General features: G+C 39.0%; 1 long non-coding RNA gene across 1 annotated transcript; it reads right to left on the bottom strand.

The window, feature by feature from the left end:
• Window positions 1-1,125: 1,125 nt before the first annotated feature.
• LOC118501207 lies at window positions 1,126-6,718 on the bottom strand. The gene is made up of 2 exons (XR_004903826.1): window positions 4,688-6,718; window positions 1,126-1,748 (listed from the first exon to the last, which is right to left on the bottom strand). It is a non-coding gene; the product is annotated as an uncharacterized LOC118501207 (long non-coding RNA).
• Window positions 6,719-27,326: the final 20,608 nt, after the last annotated feature.

Genomic DNA, 27,326 nt, shown 5'->3' with positions numbered 1-27,326 from the left:
TACTTGTCGTGTATCTTCTTAAATACTTTCCCCCTGAATTGCCAGTGCTGGCTAGGCAAATCTATGTGGAGGAAAGGGTGTCAAGTGGAATCACTTGGGAGTGTGCTGTGGAAAGGCAGCAGCCCACACTGGCCTTCTTTATCTCTTGACCCCGAGCCTCGGGTTCTCTAATGGATCTATTAAAAGGTGAAAGTGAGAATAGACCTGGCATGATGGACCATTCAGATAGATATCTGATCAGTGGCTCAGAGGGCTCCACCAGGTGATTTTGCCCAGTGCTTCCGGTCTATACTGTTTTAAAAAGTAGTGTTTCAGATGCTGCCTTCAAACCCTAACCACGGGACACCCAACTTCCAGCCCCACTGCATCTCTAGGTCTTATGGCAGAACAGGTTTCCACCAACTTCTGCTTGCAAAAGAGGAAAGACCTGAGAAACAGCAATTTGGTAAGAAACCACAACAAAAGTATTTTTTAAGTGATCAAAATGCCTGATAACCAATGACTTCAAATAAATTGAGACCACTTTGGGAACAACTATTCCTTGATATTAGACAAACAACATTCCTGCCAGATGAAAAGTTTCTTTGCTATGTGTCCCCATTAATTGGGGACTGTCTCTAAAAGTTGGACTCTGTGTCCTTGAAAAACATCAGGTTCAGATGGGAAATTCAGTATCATGTGAGCATATTTTGTGTTTCTTTCTGAAAATCTTTTAAGGGGTATCTTTGTGCTTAGCAGGTAAGTACCTGTCATATAATTGCAGTACAATACATTCTTGCAGGCTGTAAGAGTGTCTACTAATAAAATAGCTGACTCATGTCGTAAATCATCACCCAATCCTCTAAGCTTCAGTCCTTGGACATTCAAGCCACCTCAGAGTGCCAGGAATAGTGCCACCTGGTGAATTAATAATGCTGCTTCATGTCCCAGCTCTGCCACCGGACTCCTCCACCTTCTTTCTCCAAATGCAGGCCAACTCCAAACTAATGCTTTGTGAAATCAGAGAAGGTGAGAACCTGAGATGGGCAGGCACACCCCACTGGTCAGTAGGGCATCTCCTTGAGAAGGTGATATTCACTGCTTAGCACCACCACGCAGAATTGAGTGCAAAGAAATGCCCCAGGCTGATGTTAGAATATATTTATTGCTACATTTATATACAATTATACAAACAGCCCAGACAGGAAAAGGAATGTTGCATCAATGTCTCCAGATTCCACAGATGTGAGCCAGTAAACAGAGCTGTACACCACTGAGTTAGCTCTCAGTTCAGAGCCAAAAATAAGTCACATACATTTTTTTTTAAAAAGTGGAAAATTCTTGGAAACTGTCTCCATATATCCCTCCTTGCAAGCTGGTCATGCAGACTAAAAGTGGGCTCTGGGAAGCTGATGCCTTCCAGCATGTCAGGGATGTTGCCTTGAGGATGGCAAGCAGCAGACACTGGCTTGGGACCGCAGGGTGCAATACAGAATGCCCAAGTCCTGTCCCGTATTCCCGAGGTGCGTCCCTAGGAACAGCAATCAAGGGGGTTGGGGGTGGGAGAGACAAGAGAGCAAGAAAGGGAAGACCAACAGTAAAAAGATGCGGAGAGAACCATCGGCAAGAGCCCTGGTTTTGAGAACAAGTGTCCATCTGGTTCCAGCTGGGGTTCTGGACTTTGGGGGATGGATATTCACATTCAGAACATCAAGTGTATCCTAGTAGGTCCTTATCCTAAAGCTCGCCATATGTCAGATGCCAGGGACCTGCAGGAAGACAGTGAACAGGAAAGTTAGGTAAGAAAGAAGAAAATTAAACTTAAATATTACCAAAATAGGGTTGAAATGAGAGCATGGCCCTGAAAACCTTCCCATGCTTCCTAAGCAGCATTAGGCACGCTTGAGTTCTCTATTGAGTTATGGTGGGGAGGGGGATAGAGGCAAGGCCGAGACACATGTTGTTCCACCACAAAGGGGGCTCCACAGACTCTGCCCTCTGAGCTCAGCCAGGTCTCGGTACGTTTGGTCTCAAAGGGAATCTAACGCAGTGGATCAAATCATGCAAACTTCAGGTCCAGAATTAGCATGAGGGTATGAGATCACAGTGTAAATAAACACATTCCCTCTTGGGTATTCACAGTCATATAAACCTTTGTGACGTGAATCACAGGGGAAGTCCTTGAGCAGCCTGGGGGCACGTGTGCCCAAGGGATGATCTCACTGTATTCACACCAGCTCCGCCCCCCGACCCCCACAGGCCACTTCCCACCCCAGGGCTGAAGAAGGGAGTGTCCTCAGATCAAGTCTAACACAGCCTCCTAGGCTAAAATCAGCCTAGCACCTCTGAGAAAGGACAAGGCCTGAAGGATGAGAGCAAGAAGCCTGTGGGTCTGAATACATCTGACTGCCAGGGGCCTTTGGGGCTGAATAGTAATTGGGATACAGCCTGGTACCAGAGGCTGCATGGAATTCTATCCCTGAAGAAACCATGGCTACGGCTGGTCCATGGCTATAGATGCTACCTTTAATTCCTCACTACCATAATCCCACAGGCCATGGAAAGACAGGAGGAGTTTGATGGAAAATCCTACAGACTGGAGGAGAAGAACCAGAGAACCACTTAGAAGTCTCTGTCCTTTTTCTTGAGTCAGTAACATTATAATCAGTTAGAGAGAGGCCCTGCATTTCTTCTGAGGCTGCCAACTATGTGACATTTCAAGCTGAAGGAGGTGATGTGGTGATTGCCAACACCTTGATCCTTTAACAAATTAATCTCTGGATAAGTCAAAATCTCTGTCATTTGTTCTTGACTTTTCTGGTGAGTCATGCAGAAAACTTACTTTCCTACTTCTGGTGGCACTCACTCGAAGGCTTTGCTCTAAAAAGCAGGAATGTCGACGGGTGCGAGTCAGTGCGGGAGAACGCACATTCGGCACATTTTAATCTGGAACTTTCACCAGTCAGCAAACAAAACTGAAAGAGTTACCTAAATTTCTGCGCTGAAAGAACTGGTTTGAAGAGGAATAGATAAACAGGGCGATCTCATTGCAAATTTCTGAGTGGAGTGGTGCAAGGCCAGGCCCGCACATACAGCTCTTCAGCAGGAGGTCATCTGTGCCTCCAGCCTCCCGTCCACTGCTCCTGTGCACCCAGGTTAACCCTTCGAAATAAGCCCTAACCACCCTCAAGAGAGCACATAATCTTGTTAACTTTCTTCATATAATCTTCCTTACTTTCACTCCTTAATTTCAAATTCGTAAAAGAAGCTGCAAAACTGTTGCTCTCCAAAGCATCTGAGCTCTTGCTTCCCATCATGTGTTGTCAGTTTGGCTCAAATAAACTCTTACAAAAATTTAAAAACTAAAGATGAATAGCTGAAAATTGTTTGTAGCTATCTATGGAACATTACGAATGTGGTTTAACCAAGGATTTTAGCTCATATCAGGAATAGGGCTAGAATTGGCCCTATTGGCCCTATTGGCTAGAATTGGCTCCACCCCTTTCGAAATAAGCCAGAGCCAATGGTGATGTTTATGTCACAAGCCCTTCAAGTGGATTTGAAGCAACAGAGCCTTTCGTGCTGAGGCAGTGTCAGAGACCTTCCATGACCTTCAACTCATTTCAGAGCAATTCAAATTTCAAGACCAAAAAGCAAATTATATCTAAAAATCCCCCACCTGAAGCAAACGTATATGACCATTTTACATTTTAAAAACTCTAAAAAATAACATTGTTATAATGGACATTTATTCCAGATCTTAAAGTACTGTATCCAATATATTCACATAGAACTAAAGGTTAGGTGTCCAGAACTTCGGAAGACTGAAACAGCAAACTGGAGGAACTCAAATGAACCATTCAAGATCTACAAGATAAACTGCATTGCTGCGGTTTTATTTAGGAATTGGATGGGTCACAACAGTCTTTGCCAAAGAAATTAAGGAATTTTAAAACAGGATGTTATCATGGTTGATCAATGACTTTTAAATATTTCCAAATTAAGATCAAGTCATAATACTAACCTGGCTTATGAGCCAATTCCGTAATTCTTCCATTCAATATATATGTGTGGCACTTCATTTTTAAGTCTATCTAAATATTTTTTAAGATAAGGAGAAACCTAACAGCTGTACACTGGGTGAGCTTGCACTATAATCCGCCATAGCAAGAGAGTTCTTTCACAAACAGTCTAACTAGCAGATCTAATCAGTTCACCAAGATTACAGGCAAAATCCCAACTTAAACTATTTGAGCCCTGGCTGCTGTGACTCAGTGGAGTGAGTGCCAGCCTGCAAACCAAAAGGTCTCAGGTTTGATTCCCAGTCAGGTCCCCATCTGGGGGCATGCAAGAGGCAACGGATAGATATAAACTCTTGCATGACAGAAACATTGATGTTTCTCTCCCTCCCTTCTCCTATCTCTAAAAAGTAAATAAATAAAATTTTAAAAAATAAGTTATCTGACCTCAAAATTATCAAATTGGAGGAAGATGTTGTTGACTGGCAAAGAGTCCAAGAGATATAAACAGTTGAGAAATAACCTATGAGGGGAGGAATTAGATGCTGTAATGGTAGGGGTTGCTCTAAGTCAACTCCTTTGACTGAGAATCCAGCTATTAGGGGATCTAGCATCTTGGCAGTGGACAGATATGGCAGGTCTAATGGGAAGGTGGGCTGGCCCTGGCTACAGCTGCCACGTGTACTTACCTAGTAAGGGAGGGAAGCTTCTTCCTAACTGTTACATTTGCTTTATGCTGTTTTGGCAAGAACGCATCTGGAAAAATGCATACAGTTTGGGTCCCCACCTTTTAAAAGAAACATCAAGAGGTTAGAAAGCATCTAGCAAAAGGACACAGAAGGACACCAAGTGCTGAGGGGACCACACATCACCCTGGGTCATGCAGGGCCCCTGGTAACCAAACCACCACAGTCATCTCTGTCATAATCTTGAACTTCTTTTTCAATCTACTTTTGAATCTCCATGATTACGTGAAAATAAAAATACTCTAAATCTCCCTCTTAAACAGATGTTAGAATTCTAATAGTGTAGCCAACTCTACACAAACTATTCAGTTTCACAATAATGGATCTCAAAGCCATACACATCAAAGCTTTGAAACTATTGGAATAATGTGTAAGACAGGGTTTATATTTTATTCAAGGTTATCTCTAGATTCATTTAGGCACCGTTAAAATGTCTTGTAGGCACCAACTAACTTTACAGACCCAAAATATTCTGGGGTGGCCTGTTTTGAAATCAACAATTGCTATCCTTGAATAAGCACATTTTCAGTATACTATACCTATTCACAAAAAGACTGGTGTGGGTTAAGACAGACAAACAATAGAAACCTCCTCTGCTGCAGCCCTGTTGGCAGTGCAATGGTTAGAGATCGATTTCAACCCCAGTTTCTCTGGTCTGCCTTCAGCTGACTCACCTGCCATTCTCAGATGTGGCTCTTACAGACCCCAAAACCAGTCACAATGAACTCTACAAAGAAACTGCCACACTGGCCAAGCTTATCCACATGTGAGTTCTTTCAGTGGGGAGAACAGTGCTTACAGCATTCCTGTGCTCATGAGTCAAACATCAGAAAGTCAGTTACTGGCAATCTGTGCAAATCAGTTATGTACCAAAAGGGCATTTCTGGTGGGCTGTTGCCCCTGAAAACCATGTTGTAGATGACAGTTCAGTTTCCAGGCAGTTTAACAGACAATGGAAAACGGAGTCTTTGAAGTAATATACAGTAGAAACTTCAAATTTGTCAATGCTAGTAATAAAGGAAGATGGAAACAATGAAACTTATTAATACTATTATAATTTTTCTTTGATACTTTGGCTTGAACTTTAAACTGTACAGAATTAATTAGATGACTAAGTAGAACTTCAAATTTAAGAACATTTTAAAGGGAACTTGAAGTATTTTCAAAGACTTGGAAGGTTACCAGAGCTGTCACTTTATCATGTCAAATGTCATTTAAAAATTTATTACTGTATTTCTTCTTTTGTCACCAACACTACTGCCACCATGATCAACCTCAGCAGAGGTAGTACTCATAAAGGAACAAAGGGAGAAAGAGCAAAGGAAGGAAAAGTGAATAATCTGATGAAGATCAAGAGAAAGGAGAATGAGGGAGTTAAGTGGATAAATGTACTGTACAAGAAAGAAAACAAAATGAGGGGTAACAGTGATAATCAGGAAAACTATTTCTCCAAGAGAAAAGAGAGATGGCAATAGCAAGTCAGAAATTTCCAATGGGTGCCACCAGGTGGCGCCATGAGATTTACCTAGTTGAAGCAGAGCAGCTTGAAGGAGAGTGAGGAGGACACAGACAAATCAAAGGGACAGGACATTAACAATAAAAGGGGCTCAGGCTTGGAGGAGCACCAAACCATAGGCAAGGTTATATATCAAGTTATCTGAGGCACACAAACTTAGTTTAACGGTAGAAAACCTAGTTAATCTAATCCAGTATGTTCACAAACAAAAAGCACATACACATTGTCTCAATATACACAGAAATTGCATTTGACAAATTTTAAACCTCCTTTTTATTAAAAAAAAATTCTAGCAAAACAGGCAAATGTATATAACAGCAAGATTCATTAACCTGATAAAAGGCATGCACCAAAAACCTAGAACAAACATGTAGTGACAAATGCTAGAAATGCTATCAAAGAAAGGAAATAATAAAGATCAGAGTAGAAATAGAGTCTAAAAAAAATAAACAAAAGGTCAATGAATCCAAGAGCTGGTTCTTTGAAAAAGATAATTAAGATTGACAAACCTTTAGATAGACTTGTCAATAAAAAAAAGAGAGAGAACCCAAATAAATACAGAAATGAAAGAAGAGGAATAACTGACACCAAATAAATACAAAGCACAGTAAGAAAATATTATGAACAATTATATACTAACAAATTTAAAAATCTGGATGATATAGATAAATTCCTAGAAAAAAAATGACACCTAGTGAAACTGAAGTAGTAATTTAAAAACCCCCAACAAACAAAAGCCCTGGACCAGATGGCTTTACAGGTGAGTTTTACCAAACATTCTGAGAAGAACTAATACCTCTCATGTGCAAACTATTTCAAAAAATTCATTTCACAAGACCAGCATTATCCTAATTGCAAAACCAGATAAAGACACTACAAAAAATAAAATTAAAGGCCAATATCTCTGATGAACAAAGATACTAAAATCTTCAACAAAATATTAGCAAACCAAGTACAGAAATATATCAAAAAGATCCTACACCATGATTAAGTAGGTGTAAGGTCCATTTATTCAGGAATGCAAGGTTGGTACTACATTCGCAAATCAATAAATGTGATTCACCACATAAATTAAACAAAGGATAAAAACTACATGATCGTATTAATAGATGCAGAAAAAGCTTCTGATGAAGTCCAATATCCATTTATGATAAAAACTCTCAGCAAGTGTGATTAGAGGAAACATCTTAACATAATAAAGGTCATATATGACAAGCCCACGGCCAGCATCATACTCAATGAGCAAAAACTACAAGCATTCCCCTTAAGATCAGGAACAAGACAGGGATGCCACTTTCACCTCTCTTTTTCAACACAGTACTGAAGTCCTAGCCACTGCAATTAGATACAAAGAAATAAAAGGCATCTAAAACAGAAAAGTAAAATGGCCTTTCTTTGCAGATGACATGATTCTGTACATAGAGAACCCTAAAGATTCCATAATAAACTACTAGAACTGATAAATAAATTCAGTAAAGTAGCAGGATACAAAGTTAATATTCAGACATCGGATGCATTTTTATATGCCAATAATGAACTATCAGAAAGGGAAATTAAGAAAACAAAACCATCCACGAGTGCTTCAGAAAGAATAAAATACCTAGGAATAATGAAAGAATGAAAAAGACCTGCACTCAAAAAATTATAAGACACTGAAGAAATTAAAGAAGATACAAATAAGTAAAAATACATACTATGCTCATAGATAGGAAGAATTAACATCATTAAAATGTCCATACTACCCAAAGCAATCTATAGATTCAGTGAAATTCCTATGAGGATTCCAATGACACATTCACAGAACTAGAACAAATATTTCAAAAATTTATATGGAGCCACAAAAGGCCCTGAATAACAACAGCAAACCTGAGAAAAGAGAATGAAGTTGGAAAAATCATGCTACCTAATATCAAACTATCTGATAAGACCACAGTAATCAAAGCAGCATTGTCCTGGCATAAAAACAGACACATATATCAATGGAACGGAATAGAGAGCCCAGAAATTAAGCCACACCTTTACAGTCAATTAATATTCAACAGAGGAAGCAAGCACATACAATGGGCTAAAGATGGTTTATTCAATAAATGGTGTTGGACAGACATGTGCAGAAAAATGAGACTAGACCACCTTTTTACACCCCACACAAGAATAAATTGAAAATGGATTATTAAAGATTTACAATTTAGACCTGAAACCATGAAAATTTTAGAGAACATAGGCAGTAAAATTTCAGACATTGCTCATAGCAATATTTTATCAGGCAAGGGAAACCTCAAAAAAAAAATAAACAAATGGGACTACATCAAACTAAAAATGTTTTGTACAGCAAAGGAAACCATGAACAAAACAAAAAGACAACCTACAATACGGGAGAACATATTCACCAATACATCTGAGAAGGGGTTAATGTTCAAAATTTATAAAGAACTTATAAACTCAACACCAAAAAAAAAAAAAATCCAATTAAAAAATGGGCAAAGGACCTGAACAGACACTTCTCCAAAGAGGACATACAGATGGCCAATAGGCATACGTAAAGGTACTCGAGCTCACTAATTATCAGAGAAATACAAATTAAAACCACAATGAGATACCATCTCACACCTGTCAGCTATCATCAACATAAATCAACAAACAAGTGCTGGTGAGCATGTGGAGAAAAGGGAAGATTTCTGCACTATGGGTGGAAATGCAGATTTGGTACAGCCACTGTGGAAAGCAGTATGGAGATACCTCAAAAAATTAACCCTGGCTGGTGTGGCTCAGTGGATTGAGTGCCAACCTGAGAACCAAAGGGTCACTGGTTTGATTCTCAATCACGGTACATGCTTGGGTTGTGGGCCAGGTCCCCAGTGGAGGGTGAGAGCTAACCAAACATTGATGTTTCTCTCCCTCCCTCTCTTCCTTCCCCTCTCTAAAAATGGATAAATAAAATCTTTTTAAAAAATTAAAACTGGAACTGCCTTATGACCCAGTGATTCTACTTCTGGAAACCCGAAGTACTAATTCAAAAGAATATATGCACCCCTAAGTTCACTGCAGCATTATATACAATAGCTAAGATTTCAAAGTAGCCCAAGTGTCTATCAGTAGATGAGTGGATAAAACAACTATGAGACATTTACACAAAGGACTACCACTCAGCCATAATAAAAAAGAAAATTTCGTCCTTTGTGACAGCATGGATAGACCTGAAGAACATTATGCTAAGTGAAATAAGCCAGTCAGAGAAAGATAAACACCATATGATTTCACTCATATGTGGAATTTAATGAACAGCCTGAATTAACAAACAAAATAGAGACAGACTCATGGAGAGCAGACTGACAACTCTGGGCATCAGGGGAATCAAGCAAAAAGGAAAATAAACTCATGGACATGGACAACAGTGTGGTGACTGCGGGGGCAAGTGGGATATAAGGGGAATACATGGTAATGGGAAAATACAATAAAATAAATTTAAAAAATTTTTTAAAATGCTGGAAACATTCCTCTTAAATCAGAAGTGAGATGCCACTTTATGTTCAACATTATATTGAATGTTTCAGTCAAGTCGATTCTGTGAGACAAGGAAAAGACTTAAACATTCTATGGATTGAGAAGACAGACCGCAAACTGTCATCATCTGCAGAAGATGCCTATTCATGTAGAAAGCCTAAGAGGCTTCACAAATTCTTAGAAACCATTAAAAGTTAAGTTCCTGATTATAAGTTAAGCAAAGATTAATTTCATTTCTATACACCAGCCATGAAGAGTTTTAAAATGTAACTCTAAAAAGATAGTAAAATAAGATGCTTAATAAACCTAACAAAAATATCTTAATGCAGTATTTTAAACTTTACAGAAAGACATTAAGGAAGACATCAATAAGTGGAGAGATATAATATATTCTGACCAGGAATACTTAATATTATACAGCTGTAACTTCTTCCCAATTAATCTATTAATACATCTTCAACCAAAAGCCTTTTACTCTCCTACAATTTAGAGGAATTCTCAGATTTATGTAGAAGAGCCAAGAGCCCAAATTAATTAGGAGTTTGTTATCAAAACAAAGCAGAGAGACTTTAAAGAAAACTCTATCAAATATTAAGACTCATTATAAAGCTAAGGCTATAGAGGTTAAGACAGAATGGCACTGACAGAGGTAGATAACGTGACCATGGGAACAGAGGTGATACAGTGTGTGCTTGGTGTTAGGGGGAGTGGCAATACCATTAGTGGGGGAGGATGAACTATTAAACTATCATCCAGATGGAACAAAAACTGGATTCATACTTCATACCGTAATGTTATTTCTACCTGGACTAAAGACTGAGGTGTAAAAACTACCAAACTTTCAGAAGAAAACTTAAGAATCAATACTTTAAGAAGAAAATATAGGAGAAAATCTTCATGCTCTCAAGAAAAAAAAAGATACCAAAAAATCCTTCCAAATCAAAAGGAGAAAGATTTCTAAATTAAGCTACAATAAAAGTTCAAACTTTTATCTATCAAAAAATCATAAACATGTGAAAAGACACAAGAAAGGAAATATCTGTAAAAATTTAAATGTCAAAATATTAGTAACCAGAATATAAAGCAATCTTATGAACCAATTTGATTAAGATAAAGAACATAATAGAAAAGAGGCAAAACCAAAAAAACAACAAAGTCATTTAAAAAAAGAGGAGACACAAAAGTCCCATAAAAATAAAAAAATATTTTAAATTACATTAGTAATCAAGAAATCACAAATTAAAACACAGTAAGGTACTATTTTAGCCTATCAAATTTGCAAAAATTTTAAAATCTAGTGATATCAAGTGTGGCGAAGATGTGGATATACCTTTACTTTGGAAAACAATTTGATGGTTACAGAGTAAAGTTGACGATGTGCACACCCTGCCACTGAACAATTCCTCTCCTTAGGTCTCAGCTGCAGAGATGCTATTGCTTATATTCACTAGGAGACACATGGCAGAATATTTATGGCTACACTGATTGTAAAATAGAATAGGAGCAACCCATGTGTCTATCATGAGGGGGACAGGTAAATTGTAGTGCATTCATTCATAAAGCAAATGCACTCACAGCAGTGAAAATGAGTGAACCCCTGCTATCTTCATCAAGATGGGTATTTGTGCATGTGTGTAATAAAACTACACAAAGTTTATAAGCATGCAGAGGTAGACTTTATTTTGCTGTGGACACAAACAGTAAAAATTGAGGAAAAGAATGATGTGATAGAGGACAAATACAAATGCTATATAGTTGGTCAGTATACTATTTTGAAAACTGGTTTAGGGCCTGGCTTGGTATCTCAGTTGGTTACAGCATTGTCTTGACAGGCCAAGTTTGCAGGTTTGATCCCTAGTCAAGACACATACAAGAAACAACCAATAGGCAGAGCCTGGAGGGTTCCAGCCAAGGTGGAGGCATAGGTAGAAACCTTTTGCTTCCTTGTACAACCAAAAGAAGGGCAACAACCAATTTAAAAACAATAAACAACCAGAATCTCCACAATAACAATCTGCATGGAACTCTGACAACCAAGAAGTTAAAGAAACATTCACCCAGACGAGTAGGAGAAGCAGAGATGGGCAGCTGGGCCTGGATGGGCAGCTGGGCGAAGAGGACCTATAGCAATGTGGTGGACCTCATGGGTCAGGTGTGGGCTGACTGACCAGAAATCAAAAGATTCAAAACCTCTAGTAAAATCCAGTGGCAACTGTGAAGATGGGAAAAACTCCCAGTCTCACAATAAAGTTCCCACAAACCCACCCACCTGGGAATCAGTACCTGAAAGAGCACAATCCACTTGTGGGAAGCAAGAGAAGTGATGGAAAGTATGGTCAGAGCAGAGCGAACAGGTAGCACTGTTCTCTCTCTGACCCCTCCCCCACATACAGCACCACAACACAGCAAGAAGGGTTGCCCTGCCCTGGTCAATACCTAAGGCTCCACCTCTTACCATGTAACAGGTATCCTGAGACAAAGAAATATGCCCCAAATGAAAGAACAGATCAAAACTCCAGAGAAAGAATTAAGCAATGAGGAGGTAAGACAACCTATCTGATGCAGAGTTCAAAACACTAGTAATCAGGATACTCACAGATCTGACTGAGCTCAGACACAAAACAAAGGAAGAAATGAAGGCTACACAAAGTGAAATAAAGTAAAATACACAGGGAACCAACAGTAAAGGGAAGGAAACCGAGACTCAAATCAAGGATTTGGAACAAAAGGAAGAAATAAGCATCCAACCAGAACAGAATGAAGAAACAAGAACTCAAAAAAAATGAGGAGAAGCTTAGGAACCTCCAGGACAACTTTAAGAACTACAACATCCAAATTATAGGGGTGCCAAGAGGAGAAGAGGGAAGAGCAAGAAATTGAAAACTTACTTGAAAAAATAATGAAGGAAAACTTCCCCAATATGGCAAAAGAAATAGACTTCCAGGAAGTCCAGGAAGCTCAGAGAGTCCCAAAGAAGTTGGACCCAAGGAAGCATACACCAAAGCACATCATAATTACATTACCCAAGATTAAAGATAAACAGAGAATCTTAAAAGCAGCAAGGGAAAAGGAGACAGTTACCTACAAAGGAGTTCCCATAAGACTATCTGCTGATTTCTCAAAACAAATCTTACAGGCAAGAAGGGGCTAGAAAGAAGTATTTAAAGTCATGAAGGGCAAGGACCTACATCCAAGATTGCTCTATCCAGCAAAGCTATCATTTAGAATGGAAAGGCAGATAAAGTGCTTCCCAGTAAGGTCAAGTTAAAGGAGTTCATCATCACCAACCCATTATCATATGAAATGTTAAAGGGATTTACCTAAGAAAAAGAAGAGCAAAAACTATGAGCAATAAAATGACAATAAACTCACAACTATCAATAACTAAAACTAAAAAACAAAATCAAAAACTAAGCAAACAACTAGAACAGGAACAGAATCACAGCAATGGAAATCAAATGGAGAGTCATTAGTGGGGAGGGGGAAAGGGAAGAATGGGAGAAAAGGCACAGGGAATAAGAAGTACAATGGGAGACATAAAATAGACAGGAGGAGGTTAAGAATAGTATAGGAAATGGAGAAGCCAAAGAACTTACATGTATGACCCTTGGATATGAACTAAGCCAGGAATGCTGGATGGTATGGAGGTGCAGGGTTAAAGGGGGAGAAAGGGGAGGAAAAAATTGGGACAACTTTAATAGCATAATCAATGAAAGATACTTAAAAAAACAAAGTGTGCAAAGCCAATAAAAAAAAAACACCAATAAATAAATAAGTGGAACAACAAATTGACCCCTCTCTTTCCTCTAAAATCAATTAAAAAAATTTAAAGTTATTAAAAATGATACAGAAATATCTATTATATAATTATATTTTAACAATAATTGCCATATAAAATAATATATATTCCTTTATTTATATTTCTCCTAGGCACACATCTTTCCCCAAGACTGTTGTAAAACAATCTCTAGTTTTTAAGTGTCTAAATCAGAAATTCATGGAGAAAAATGCAATAGATGGGAAAGTTATATATTTGGTTCCAATTATCTTTGTTCTTTGAACTATTTGAATTTTGAATGCAAAGTCAATACCCCAAGGACACTGAGTAAAAGAAGCAACCTTGTTATTCCCAGAGTGCTGGCATCTCATCTCTAAATCAGTGATTCTCAAAGTGTTGTTCCAGAACAGCAGTATCACCCTCACCTGCTGAAAATGCAAGTTCCTGGGTCCCACATAGAGTCAGAAGGTCAAGGAGTGGGTCCTGCAATCTGCATTTAACAAACTTCCCAGGTGAATCTGATTCATGCTGGTTTGAGAATCACTGCTGGAAGATTTTTGAATGTGTAAGGAAATTTCTTCATTACAACAAAAGAAGCCGCCCATAATCAAATCAAAATTACAGACAGCTAAGAAAAAAAAAGACCACTGGGCTTTGGAAGAACGTGACTATTTTTTTAAATCCTTTAGTTCAGGGGTCAGTAAACTGTAACTCATGGACCAAATCTAGCTCCTCACCTGTTTTTTGTACAAATCATACTTTTTAAAAAATTGTAATCAAAAGGCAAATATTTCATAACAGATGAAAGTTAATTATAATTCAGATTTCAGTATCTATAGTGTTTTATTGGAAGGCAGCCATTCTTATTCATCTATATATGCCAATAGCTGCTTTTGTACTAAAACAGCAGTTATGTAGTTGTGACAGACCATTTGGCCTACAAAGTTGAAAACATTTAATATCTGCACCTTTACAGAAAGTTTGCCAACTTCTGCTTTAATTCAATACTAATTAGAATCTACCAATCTAAAAGCAAAATATAAGCATTATAATGATTTTATCTTAAAATACTATTTTCACTTTAATTCTACAGGTAAAAATCTATCACCTTAAATAATAAGAAAGTTAAATCAGATCCATTTTTATCTACAAAGTAAATTAAATGACCCACATAGAGCATCTGGAAAATGTTACTAATTATGCTTCCTTCAAATATTTTAATATGTGACGAAGAACCGATAGTGTATTTTAATGAACTGCTCTCTTACATTTTGTTCTGGAAACTAATTTGGCAATCTCCTCCCACCAACATTCACCCAGGTGGCTCACGTAAACCATAGGCCTGTCTCGGTGTTGCAGGCTGACTTCCTTTCTCAGGCCGCACACTGTGGCCACCATCCTCCCTCCCCCAGGCTCGAGCTTCCCAGGACAAAGCCTTTCTCTCGCTGATCCTCAGCCTCTTGAATATTTTCCAGACCAACTCCAGTTCACTGAAGACCTGTTCACTGAATTTCTGAAATATTTTATTCTACACCTATTGGAAAGCTAAAAAATCCTTTTATCCATATCATTTTTACTTCTGCAATTTCATCTCCCTCTAGATTTTAGATCCCTAAGCAGAGACCCTTTTGATTTCGAGAGCTTTCCCAGTCAATCAAAAGATGCTTTCTCACAAAAGTCAGTCATATATTTCAACTGTAAACCTTTAAACTATATTCACCTTATCTTGAACATGAGAACACTAAGCTCTTGACAGGCTGGTGTTAGTAGCCCACACAAAACAGCTGAATGAGTCTGGTCTTCAGTGCACTGGGGTTTGATCTCCAGGTCACTGTCACTCTGTATTCAATATTTAAAGCATCCTTCAAGGCCTCTAAATTAGCGGGTACATTCACTGTGTTATGCAGACAAGCAAATCCTCCTAAGGGAACTGCCATGAATGTATATCTCAATTGGAAAAGTACTTGGTGTTTTGTAAAGAAAAGGATATGGGCCTCAAATTAAAACAAAAAAAAAAAACAAATGAAAAACTCAAAGGCAGACTCTGTCACTACGGCTGCCTTTGGGCAGGTGACTGAGTGACTGAAATGGAAAATGGAAAAGTGCAGAGACCTGCAACATTTATGACATCTTTGTGTGGATTAGGAAAAGGTGCTCCTTGCTCTAGGCAAATGTGGCCCCGTGTCACCCCTCAGGGTACAAGCTTGCTTGCTGAGTGGAGTACACACTAAGTTTGTACTTCTGTCCCTGCACTTTGGACCCCATACCACTGTGAGCTCCTGTGATCTGGCTCCTTCCCAATGTCACTCACACCCCCGCCCCCATGGGCTGGCTCAGCTCTGGGTATATTGCCCTCTTTTCTGTTCCTTGAAGGAGTCAAGCTCTTTCTTGCCTGCCTTCACTTATGTTGATCTCTCTACCTGGAATGTTTTAAAGTGAAGATGGCAAAATGGTGCTGAGTAGGCCACCCATGGCAAGCAGATACATTATTTGGCTTGCAAAACATTTTCTAAATTAAAAAAAAAATAACTGACATAAAATCTGAAAGATTTCACATAAAATTACATTTCAACTTAAATGCCTAAAGCATTATTCTTAAAAAGTTGTTTTAAAAGCCACTTTGTGGATTATCCTGGCAAATCAAAAGGTGTAACAGTGAGCCTACCGTATCTGAGGAGCTGCGGCCGAGCTCAGCCAGTGGGGAAGATGCGGGCTCTGTACCCAGTCCCTGCTAGGCCCAGTGCCCTCCCCAGTCCCTCTGGCTTCTGCATTTACCATCTTAATTTAAATAAGAGGGGAAAGACCAAGTCTTCTCTTCTTTCAGGTGGCAACTTACATGCTACCTCGTCACTGAGACTTTTTGTGACCTTTGTATCCCAAATTACCAACTCAGTCCTTGCTTCTTTCATATCAAGTTCATATAAATTTGCAGCTTTTATAAGTCAAAGAGAGTTGAATATTAGCAGTTTGACATGATTCAATGTAATACAACTTTCAACTTGTAAATTTGGCTTGCACTTCATGACTTTCTATATAAACAGTCCATTAGGATAAGGATCTGGTCCTCTTCACTGCTGTATTCTCAATGTCAAGGACTTACAGAGAACCTGTAAGATACTAGGCATTAAAATATTTGGATGAATAAATGAAAGGACTCTTCCCACCAAAAGATGCTTAGCCGCTCCAGAACATACATAAAATCCACTGAAACCTATCATGAGGTTTGTAGAGCCCAAGTTGTAAGTGGACTTTCCTGTGCCACAGCCCAAGGCAGTCCTTCCACTCCTCAGCACTGCCCCACTCAGCCTGGGAGCTGACTTTGGTCCCAGCTGTCATCAGCCTCTGCTCACATAGCTGATGCCCCTCATCCTAGTATTGGAAATTACTCCTGAAGTGAGATTTTTCCAGCAACACCTGTGCAAACCAACATTGAGATCACTACTGGACAGCCACTGAAATGTTTCCTCAGCACTAAAAGGAAGCTGGGGGAAGTGGTCCTTGTGCCTGAGGTGACTGCTGACAATCACAGTAACCTTAGAGATGTCACCAAGAGTTTGGCAGCTCCCCAGATCTTTGTACATATTCTCTTGTTTACTTGTATTGTCACACTACTTACTAACTCTCCTGTTTCCTCCTCTACATTATGAATGCTTTTAAAAAATATCTGAATCCGAGGTTCTAGCCAAGATGGAGGCATAGGTAGAAACCCTTCACTTCCTCTCACAACCAAAAGAAGGATACCAACCAATCTAAAATCAACAAACCACCAACAGCGCCAGAAAATCAAAGTACATAGAACTCTAACAACCAAGGAATTAAAGAAAAAAAATCAACCAGAACAACCAGACTGGTAAGGTGGTGGACTGCACGGGCTGACTCAGAAAACTCACGATGGGGCTGGATGCAAGGCGGCAGGCTGTGAGGGTGGGGCTGGCTGAAGGCAAAACTGAGACCCAGAGTTGACAGTGGACTAAGGCAGTTGCCCTGGTGGGAGAAACTCATGGTCTCACATGAGAGAGTCAACTGGAAAGTGTGCTAGAGATGAGCAGGCAAGCTGCATTATTCCCTCTCTGGCCCCTCCCCCACAGGCAGTGGCCAAGTGCAGCAAGGAGGGTTGCCCTCCTGGGTGAATACCCAAAGCCCTCTCCCCTTAAACCTGTCAGCTGCACCAAGACAAATAAATAGGGCCTAAATGAAAGAACACAGCAAAGCCTCAGAAAGAAAACTAAGTGAGATCACCAACCTATCTGACAGAGAATTTAAAGCCCTGGTAATCAAAATGCTCACAAATCTGATTGAGCTTGACCAAAAAATGGAAAAACAAATGAAGAATACCCAAAGTGAAATAAAGCAAATACTCAGGGAACCAATAGTGACAGGAAGGAAACCAGGACTCAAAGCAACAATTTGGAACAAAAGGAAGAAATAAACATCCAACTGGAACAGAATGAAGAAATAAGAATTCGAAAAAGTGGAGAGTCTCACAAACCTCTGAAACAACCTGAAACATTCCAATGTCTGAATTGTACAGGTGCCAGAAGGAGAAGAACAAGAGCAAGAAATTGAAAACTTATTTGAACAAATAATGAAGGAAAACTTTCCCAATCTGGTGAAGGAAATAGACTTCCAGAAGTCCAGAGAGTCTCAAAGAAGTTGGACCAAAAGAGGAACACACCAAGGCACATCATCATTAAGTTACCCAAGATTAAATATCAAGAGAAAATCCTAAAAGCAGCAAGAGGGAAGGAAAGAGTTACCTACAAAGGAGTGCCCATAAGGCTATCAGCTGATTTCTCAAAAGAAACCCTTCAGGCAAAGGGGGCTGGAAAGAAGTATTTGAAGTCATGAAAGGCAAGGACCTACATCCAAGATTATCCAGCAAAGCTATCATTTAGAATGGAAGGGCAGATGAAGTGCTTCCCAGATAAGGTCAAGTTAAAGGAGTTCATCATCACCAAGTCATTATTACATAAAATGTTAAAGGGACTTATCTAAGAAAAAAAAAGATAAAAAATATAAACAGTAAAATGACAACAAACTCATAACTATCAACAAATGAACTTAAAAGACAAATGACGAAAACAAAAACTAAGCAAACTAGAACAGGAACAGAATCAGAGAAATGGACATCACATGGAGGGGTTACAATGAAGAGGGGGAAGGGAGGAATAGGGAGGAAAAGGTACAGGGAAGAAGAAGCATAATTAGTAGGCATAAAATAGATGGAGAGAGAAAAAAATGGTAAAGGAAACAGAGGACTCAACTTACATGTACAACCCATGGACATGAACTAGGGTGGGGGGAATGCTGGAGGGTTAGGGGGCAGGGTGGAGTGGGGATAAAGAGGGAAAAATTGGGAAAACTGTAATAGCATAATCAATAAAAAGTACTTAAAAATATCTGAATCCTCTGGACCTAACTTCAGGCACTTAATATTTAATGAGTGAATGAAATTATTTGAGTGGATTAAATCACTCAAGTGCCACCTAGAGCATCTCTAGAAGGTAAATATGGGAATAGACTGTCACTTCCTAGGTATAATCTCATGAACTTCGGCAGGGGTTGGGGTGGGTGGGGTTCACACCAGAATGTCAGCCTCAGACATCTGTAGGTGACAGAGGGCACTGCTACGAAGAGCCTTTCCTGTTCTATGAATAGGTTTGTGGGAAGCATTTTCCAGGAAAATATTGCAGTTAAGTAAAAATTAATCCAATTCCAAGAAAATTGTTCTTTTCAATGAGTTTCTCGTTGCCAAAACTGGTGTACATTTTAAATTCTGTATTAGACCTCTGTTCCTGACACTGGTGGTCACGCAGGCTGTCCACCTCTTTGTCCACTGTTTCTGTAGTCCTGCCCCTGGGGCTCTGGCCTCCTCTCTGCTGCACTGCTTCTTTTGCTCATGTAGGTGCTGACCAAGGCACTGGTTTAAGTTGTTTCTCTCTTCACACTTTCCCTTGGGGGAATTTCAGCTCCCATTCCATCAGCATTCCAAAATTAAGTGTCCAAAGAAATGTCACAAGCATATCCACATCTGCTTCCCTTCTGGATTATCTAGTGTTTCATCACACCACCTTCTGGATCTCAGGTTTTCTGTCAATATAAACAAGCAGTTCCATCACCAGAAGTCTTTTTGTGCGTTGATGTATTTGCATCGAGTTCCTTCCACCTGGGTAGCCTTCCTAGCTTTGCCCCCTGGTTAAGAATTAACTTGTTTTTAGACTTGATTTAGGAGGCCTGACTGGGTGGCTTCGTTGGTTAGGGCATTGTCCTGATACGTCAAGATTGTGGGTTCGATCCCCAGTCAGGACACATCTAAGCAGCAGCCAATGAATGCATCAATAAGCGAAACAAATCAATGATTCTCTCTCAAATCAATAAATAAACTCTTTTAAAAAGACTTGGTTTAGGAATTACCTCTTTCAGGAAGCCTCCCCTGAAACCCTCCAGCAAGGTTAGATGCCATCTGAGCTCCCAGAAGACACCCATCCCATTCACTCAACAAATAATTAATTTTAGAGAGAGGGGGAGGAATAAAGAGAGGGAATGTGTGAGAGATACATCAGTTTGTTACTTCTCACATGCCCCCTACTGGGGACCTGGCCCACAACCCAGGCATATATGCCCTGACTGGAAATTGAACCTGTGACCTTTAGGTTCACAGGCGGGCACTCAAATCTACTGAACCATACCAGCCAGGGCATAAGACTGCTATCTTATAGACTAGCAAGAGAAAAGCCAAGAAAACCCATCCAAAGGCTCTAGCAATGATCCAAACACTTCACGGTGATAGCTGTGGTGATGTATGAAGTGGTCACAATCTGGGTAGAGTGTCTATTTTGAATGTTGGGTCAATAGTTCACAGTTGGGTTGGACGTGGGTTGTAAGAGGAAGAGTATTTAAATAGTCAAGATTTTGTCCTCATTCACTGGAAAAATGGACTTGCTATTTACTGACTGAGGCAAGAGCAAACTGTGGGGGGCCAGGGTTCTTGAGTCTCATTTGACTGCTTATCAAAGTGGAAATTTCTAGTATACTTGGATATGTAAGTCAAACCTTCAAGGGGAGAGGTTTGGTGGAGACTTGAGAGTTCTCAGCATATGGCTGGCACACTGGCAAGGTCACTGAGGAGCCAAGTGTAGGCAGAGAAGCCTGGGCCTTGGGATAAGTGTGAAGGGAGCCTCACTTATGCACACACCCACACACACATTGTTTTCCGGGTATAAACTGTAAATGATTTTCTGCTTAGGACAAACTATGTCTCTTTTTATCTCCACACACTTAACACAGGGCCTTGTACACATTCTACTAAATATATACTGACCAAGACCTTCTAAGAATGACAAGTAAAATCCTTAAAAGGCAAACAGAAGACATTAAAGATGAAGTGCAAAGGACTTGGGTACAAACACTAATGTCCACAGTACTGACAGATGAACACGGATATTATGAAAAACAAAATGACAGAAGTTACTATTTATTAACACTTTTAACATGCCAGGCTATAAACAGAGCATTTCGTGTAAATTATTACAATCAATGTTCACAAGATGAACACTGTTACTCCCATTTAAGCGATGAGGAAATTTGGGCTTCAAATGGCTGAGTGGCTTCCCCAGGTCACACAGCTAGTAAGTGGCTGGGACATTCAAATCCAAATGTGGGACTCTAAACCCCATGCAATTATCTGTACATTATGCTGACTCATGTCTGTCCCAAATGTTCTCTGAATGCCAGTCAAACTGGCTATGCATGTAATGTGCTCTGAACTGATAAAACCTGGAGCCAAGCATCTTCGGTAAAACAACAAAAAATATGCTGAAGCAGCAGGGGAATCTGAGAAAGACCTGTGCACCCGAGGCTGGGGAGAACCATTGGCCACAGAACCTGTAATATGACTATTTGACAGTATCTGAGCACACCCAGAAAAACTGTACAGAAACAGATGGCAGGGATCAGAGCTCAGCAGCTCGGGGCAGCTGAAAGAGCAATAGGAATGATGGTGACAACTATAGATTTCTGAGTGTCTGACACATCAGCTTAGAATTCAGTGTGGATCTTGGAGAAGGGGGAAAAGGATACTGTAGACCACTAAGATTAGTGTTTCTGCTGATTAACACGAGATATCATTAGCACTTTTAAAACAAATCTAGCCTGTCCTGTAGCCCAAGAAAGTCATTTAAGAACTTGGCCAAAATTTATACACAAGAACTAATTTATAGACACAAAGGAAAGCTCTGAAATCAAAAGACATTTTCTTAATTTCTAAAAGGAGAATCACAGTAACACACTGAATTAAAAGATGATGCATATATTGTAACTTAGAAAATGTTTTGTTCAAAAAACACAAAGTTGATCTACCTTCTTAAAAAATCAAAGAAATCTTGCAGAATCAAATTTCTTTGGAATACTTTTGGGGGCATGGTAAAGTCCCTTATGGATTGATTAGCACACTTGGCAATGATTTGAGTTTGTCATTTGCCATCACCAAGGAAATGGTGACAAATTAAATTAAAAAATAAAATGTTACCGAAGTTAGTGGGGATAAATGGTGATGCAGAGACCTGACTTGGTGTGGTGAACACACAATACAGTGTACAGACAATGTGTTGTAGAACTGTGCACCTGACACCTGTGTAATTTTGTTAACTAGTGTCACCCAATAAATTCAATTAAAAAAGAAAAAAATGGAAACAATAGTGCTTAATAAATTTAAGTCAAAATAAATAGGTACGTAGGCCAAAACATTAAAAAAAAACAGCTACCAAAGTATATGTAGAAAATCCTACCCTATTAATTTGCTTCCTTTTTAAAATATTTTCTGATCACAGAATTGGTAGAAGTCAGAGTTTTAACTATTGGCAGAGCTTTTTCACTTGGGCCCTTAAAAGTGACACATGAAGGCCATTATGGCCATGTCACCTTTTAAGTAAGCCTGATATATACAGAAATCCAATTTAAGAAAACAAGTGTACAATAAGCACATACTATTTAATTTTTTAAATAAAAGCACACCTATGCCTTTTATGTAAAAAAAAAACTTCCTATGTTTTAGGAATACATAAAATATAGAAAATCTTATATAAACTAACCCTATCCACTGGACTGTAACACAATTTCTTAAAGAGGGTAAAACAGGTGTACTGTGTGTGTGTGCAGGTAATCTCCAGAAAGAGGCACAAGTTGAAAACAGTTATCTCTGGGGAGAGCTGGAGACTAGAGGACAGAAAAAGGCTTATTTGTTTTTAAATGTTATTCTACTGTATTTATTGAATTCTGTTTCATGTTCATGTACTACTTATTTTTTTTAATTTTAATGATTTAATCAGCCTTTTAAAAATGAGGCTTTAGCCACAAAGTAGCTAAGTATGACATAAAGCACCTTTACTATTGGGCAACTTCAGCATGTAATATAATACCAGAAGCCAATAAAAATGTTTTCCTAAAAATATCTGTAATTTAATGCCTACTCTTCCAAGTTTTTAAAAAACACAACTCCCAGTCAAGATGGTGGTACAAGCACACGTGACTCACCTCTCTGAACAACCACATCAAAATTACAACTAAAATATAGAACAACCATCACTCAAAACCATCAGAAATCCAGTTAAATGGAAGTCTGACAACTAAGGAAATAAAGAAACCACATGCACCTAGATGGTAGGAGGGACACAGATGTGGAACAAGCTGGTCCCTCACCTATGTCTAGTACATAAAAACTCAGGAGGGATATCTCAGGAGCAAGAAGTCCCAGCCCCACACCAAGACCCCCAGTCCAGGGATCCAGTGCCAGGAAGATAAGTCTCTAAAACTTCTGGCTGCAAAATCCAGTGGGGATTAAATTAATGGAAGAAATTTCTGGAGCCGGAACAGTTCCTAGTGAAGAACCCACACATGGACTCACTCAGACTCACTCCCTCTGAGCTCCAGCAACATGGTAACAGCTTGGAAGACACCAGTGGTATACAGGGAGGACTGAAGTGTCTGGCATCAAAGCAAGAAAAGGACATTATCCCTTCTCTAAACCCTCCCCACAAAGAGCTGGCAAGCTGGTGCCACATCTGGGATTCAGTCAACCTGGCTAACACTGGGTGACCTACAGTGGAGATCCCCAGAGACTCCGCCCCACTCAATTTAAGGGCCCATCCAAGCTCCTTTTCCATATGACTGACTGTTCTTGGCTAATGCTTCACAACTTCCTAAATCCTAACAAACAAGCAACAGCTGGCCTCACTGAGCCCTAGGCACAGCACTAGCAGCAGCTGGTCTAGATTTACAGCTTGGCTTTATCTGGGAATATTCAAGCCCAGCACAAATAGCAGCCATCACAGATTGCTTTATACCTCACGCAGGGTGGCCCTGAGTAAAATACAGGTAGGGGCTGACCTTGGCTGGCACCACCAGGGAAACCCCAGGGCCAGCACACCCAGAGGACAGCTACAGAACACGATGGAGCACCATCACACAGCTCATGCACAGCTGATCCTCCACAGGGTGCAGGTGGGTGGTTAAGTGGTCACAGCCAATCCTTTCAGCTGACTGGCGTGGCTAAATACCTACCATGGATTTGCCAACAGCAACCAAGGCTCAATTACAAAAGGAGGGTGTACTCAGCCCACACAAAGGGCACATCTTGAGTACCCAGCTTGGGTGAAAGGGGAGGCTGTGCCATTGGACCCTACTGGTCACCTATGACATATGGCACACTACCAAGACAGGGAGTCAAAGCAGCTCTAGCTAATACATAGAAACAAACACAGGGAGGCTGCCAAATGAGGAGACAAAGAAATATGGCCCAAATGAAAGAACAGATGAAAACTCCAGAGAAAGAGCTAAACAAAATGGAGATAAGCAATCTATCAGATGCAGAGGTCAAAACACTAGTTGTAAGGATACTCAAGAAACTCAGTGAGGACCGTAAAAGCATAAAAAAAATCCAGTCAAAAATGAAGACTACACTAATTGAAATAAAGAACAATTTACATGGAAACAACAGTACAGAGGATTTAGTAAAGAATCAAATCAATGATTTGGAACATAAGAAAGCAAAAAAACAATCAGAACAACAACAAAAAAACAAAAAAATGAGGACAGTATATAAACAGCCTCTGGGACAACTTCAAGAATTCCAACATTTGCATCACAGGGGTGCAAAGAGGATAGGGAAAAGAAAGAGCAAGGAACTGAAAATCAATTTCAAAAAAATAATGAAAGAAAACTTCCCTAGTTTGGTGAAGGAAATAGACATACAAGTCCAGGAAGAACAGAATCCAAAACAAGATGGACTCAAAGAGGCTCACTCCACAACACATCATAATTAAAATGCCAATGGTTAAAGATAAAATGAATCTTTTTTTTCCCTAAAGATTTTATTTATTTTTTAGAGAGGGAAGGGAGGGAGAAAGAGAGGGAGAGAGAGAAACATCAATGTGCAGTTGCTAGGGATCATGGCCTGCAACCCAGGCATGTACCCTGACTGGGAATCGAAGACTGTGAATCTTAAAAGCAGCAAGAGAAAAGAAGTTAGTTACCTACATGGGGGTCCCATAAGACTGTCAGCTGATTTCTCAAAAGAAACTTTGCAGGTTAGAAGGGACTGACAAGAAATATTCTAAGTCTTGAAAAGCAGGGACTTACCACAAAGATTGCTCTATTCAGCAAAAATATCGTTTAGAATAAAAGGGCAGTTAAAGAGCTTCCCAGACAAGAAAAAACTAAAGGAGTTCATCATCACCAAACCATTATTATATGAAATGCTAAAGGGACTTAATAAGGTCAAAACCATGAACAATAAAATGGCAAAAAATACATATCTATCAACAATTGAATCTAGTAAACAAGAACAGAGACAGACTCATGGATACAGAAAGCATTTTCATGGCTGCCATATGGGAGGGGGGTATAGGGGAATGGGTGAAGAGGTAAGGGGATTAAGAACTACAAATAGGTAGTTGTAAAATACCCACAGGGATGTAAAGTATAGTATAGGAAATGCAATAGCCAAAGAAGTTATAAGCATGAACCGTGGACATGAACAACAATGGTGGAAGGAACTGCCTGAAGGAGTGGGGTGTGCTGAGTGAAGGAGGGACAAAGGGGGAAATATCAGGAGAACTGTAATAGCATAATTAATAAAATATAATTTAAAAAATATAAAATAAAATTACATTTAAAAGTGCGAAAACAATTTTAAGTGAAGCTAAAAAAGAGGGAATTTGTTAATTCCTCATTAACTTCATTATTAACTTTTGATAATAATGAAGTTATTTTGATAATAACGATAATAACTTCATTATTTTAAAGCTTTAAAATATCTCCAAGGGAAAAAAATTCTTAATATCCCAGTTTTCTGATGTTTTGCTACAACAGAAACTACTAGTATATAAACTTACAAAAATCCACATAATTAATAATTGTTTGAGAAGGAAATTTCTACCTGTACTGCTTAAGGTAATGGATAATCATATAAAGTAGAAAAATAATTTTTACTAAAAATAGTACTTAATGGCAAGTTAAATACAATAAACAAAAGGCCGTAAGAAAATTTTACTTAATATAATGTTTCATGATTGGCTATTCTAATACAAACCAGTATCAATAGGGTTGCTCGTATTCAACACTCTATTACAAGGAAACCACATTTACATTTGATGTTAAAGAATATGCAATTCTTTACTGGCAAAGACCTAAGCCAACAAATTTAAAGTAGTAGCTAGCCTCCCTTGTGATGCATTTATACCTTTTGATGCTCCCTAGCAATGTAACTTACAAATTAAGAAAACTTTTCCCAGCCTCATTAATTAAGTCAATTTCATGCTTCTTGTTTGCTAAGTGGCACCTGCTCAGTGACTTCTATTTTCTCTAACTCCTGAACATTTTATCTCATTTTTTTCTGGTATTTTACTACTTTGCTTTCTACATCTTAATTTGAGTCCATGTCTTAACTCCCTTTTTTAACCACAATTTCCATGACATTGTCACAGTGTCTTATCTACCTCAGAACTATAACTGTGCTTTGCATAAATATCCATTACTCTGTAAGTCACTGGAAGAATGAATGACTTGTATGAATGCACATGTACATACATATTCATTTTATTACTTTATGGGAAAAAAATGCCATGCCTCCTTGTCTCCCATTCAGCATTTCTTTCATAATGCTATTAAACTAAAAACCATTTAAATGTCTACTATCTAAGAGCTAAAGCAAAATGGCTCAAAATTAAAGAGGCAGTAGAGAAAAATTTTCTTACCTGTAGACATCATACCAGTAATGTAGAAGACATACGTGCTTGCTTCCAGTCTTCCTAATGCTTGAGAACATTCCAAAAATACTAATGCCAATAATCTCTTCTAATAGATAAATTATTTACATTTGATGCAAAGCCTTTGATACGGTCTATGTTCCACAAACTAATCATAAATATCCTTGAAACATCAGCTTACACTAGAATATAATGCAGCCCACTACATGAACTATGAACTACATGAATTTACAGATGATGAGGTTTGGGTCCTAAATCTAGGTTTTATACTGCTTGGTACTCCAGTTTTTACAAAATGCAAGTAACCTCACAGGATATTTTAAGAATGTATATAAACTATCAAATAACAATGATTTTATTTTGTACTTACCAACAAAAATAATGAAAGGATGTTTCATACTTATGATCTACTTTAAAAAGATCTTTAAAAACTTCTGAGGGAAAAATAACAGCTTAATCAACCTCAATGTTCTAGGAAACTAAAATGAGCTACTATCAAGTAATACCTACATACCAGCGGTAAGC

The sequence above is a fragment of the Phyllostomus discolor genome, chromosome 6 (genome assembly GCF_004126475.2).
Source record: "Phyllostomus discolor isolate MPI-MPIP mPhyDis1 chromosome 6, mPhyDis1.pri.v3, whole genome shotgun sequence".
Taxonomy (NCBI): Eukaryota; Metazoa; Chordata; class Mammalia; order Chiroptera; family Phyllostomidae; genus Phyllostomus; species Phyllostomus discolor.
The sequence above is the reverse complement of the archived record's forward strand: the minus strand, read 5'-3'. Positions and strand labels throughout refer to the sequence as shown.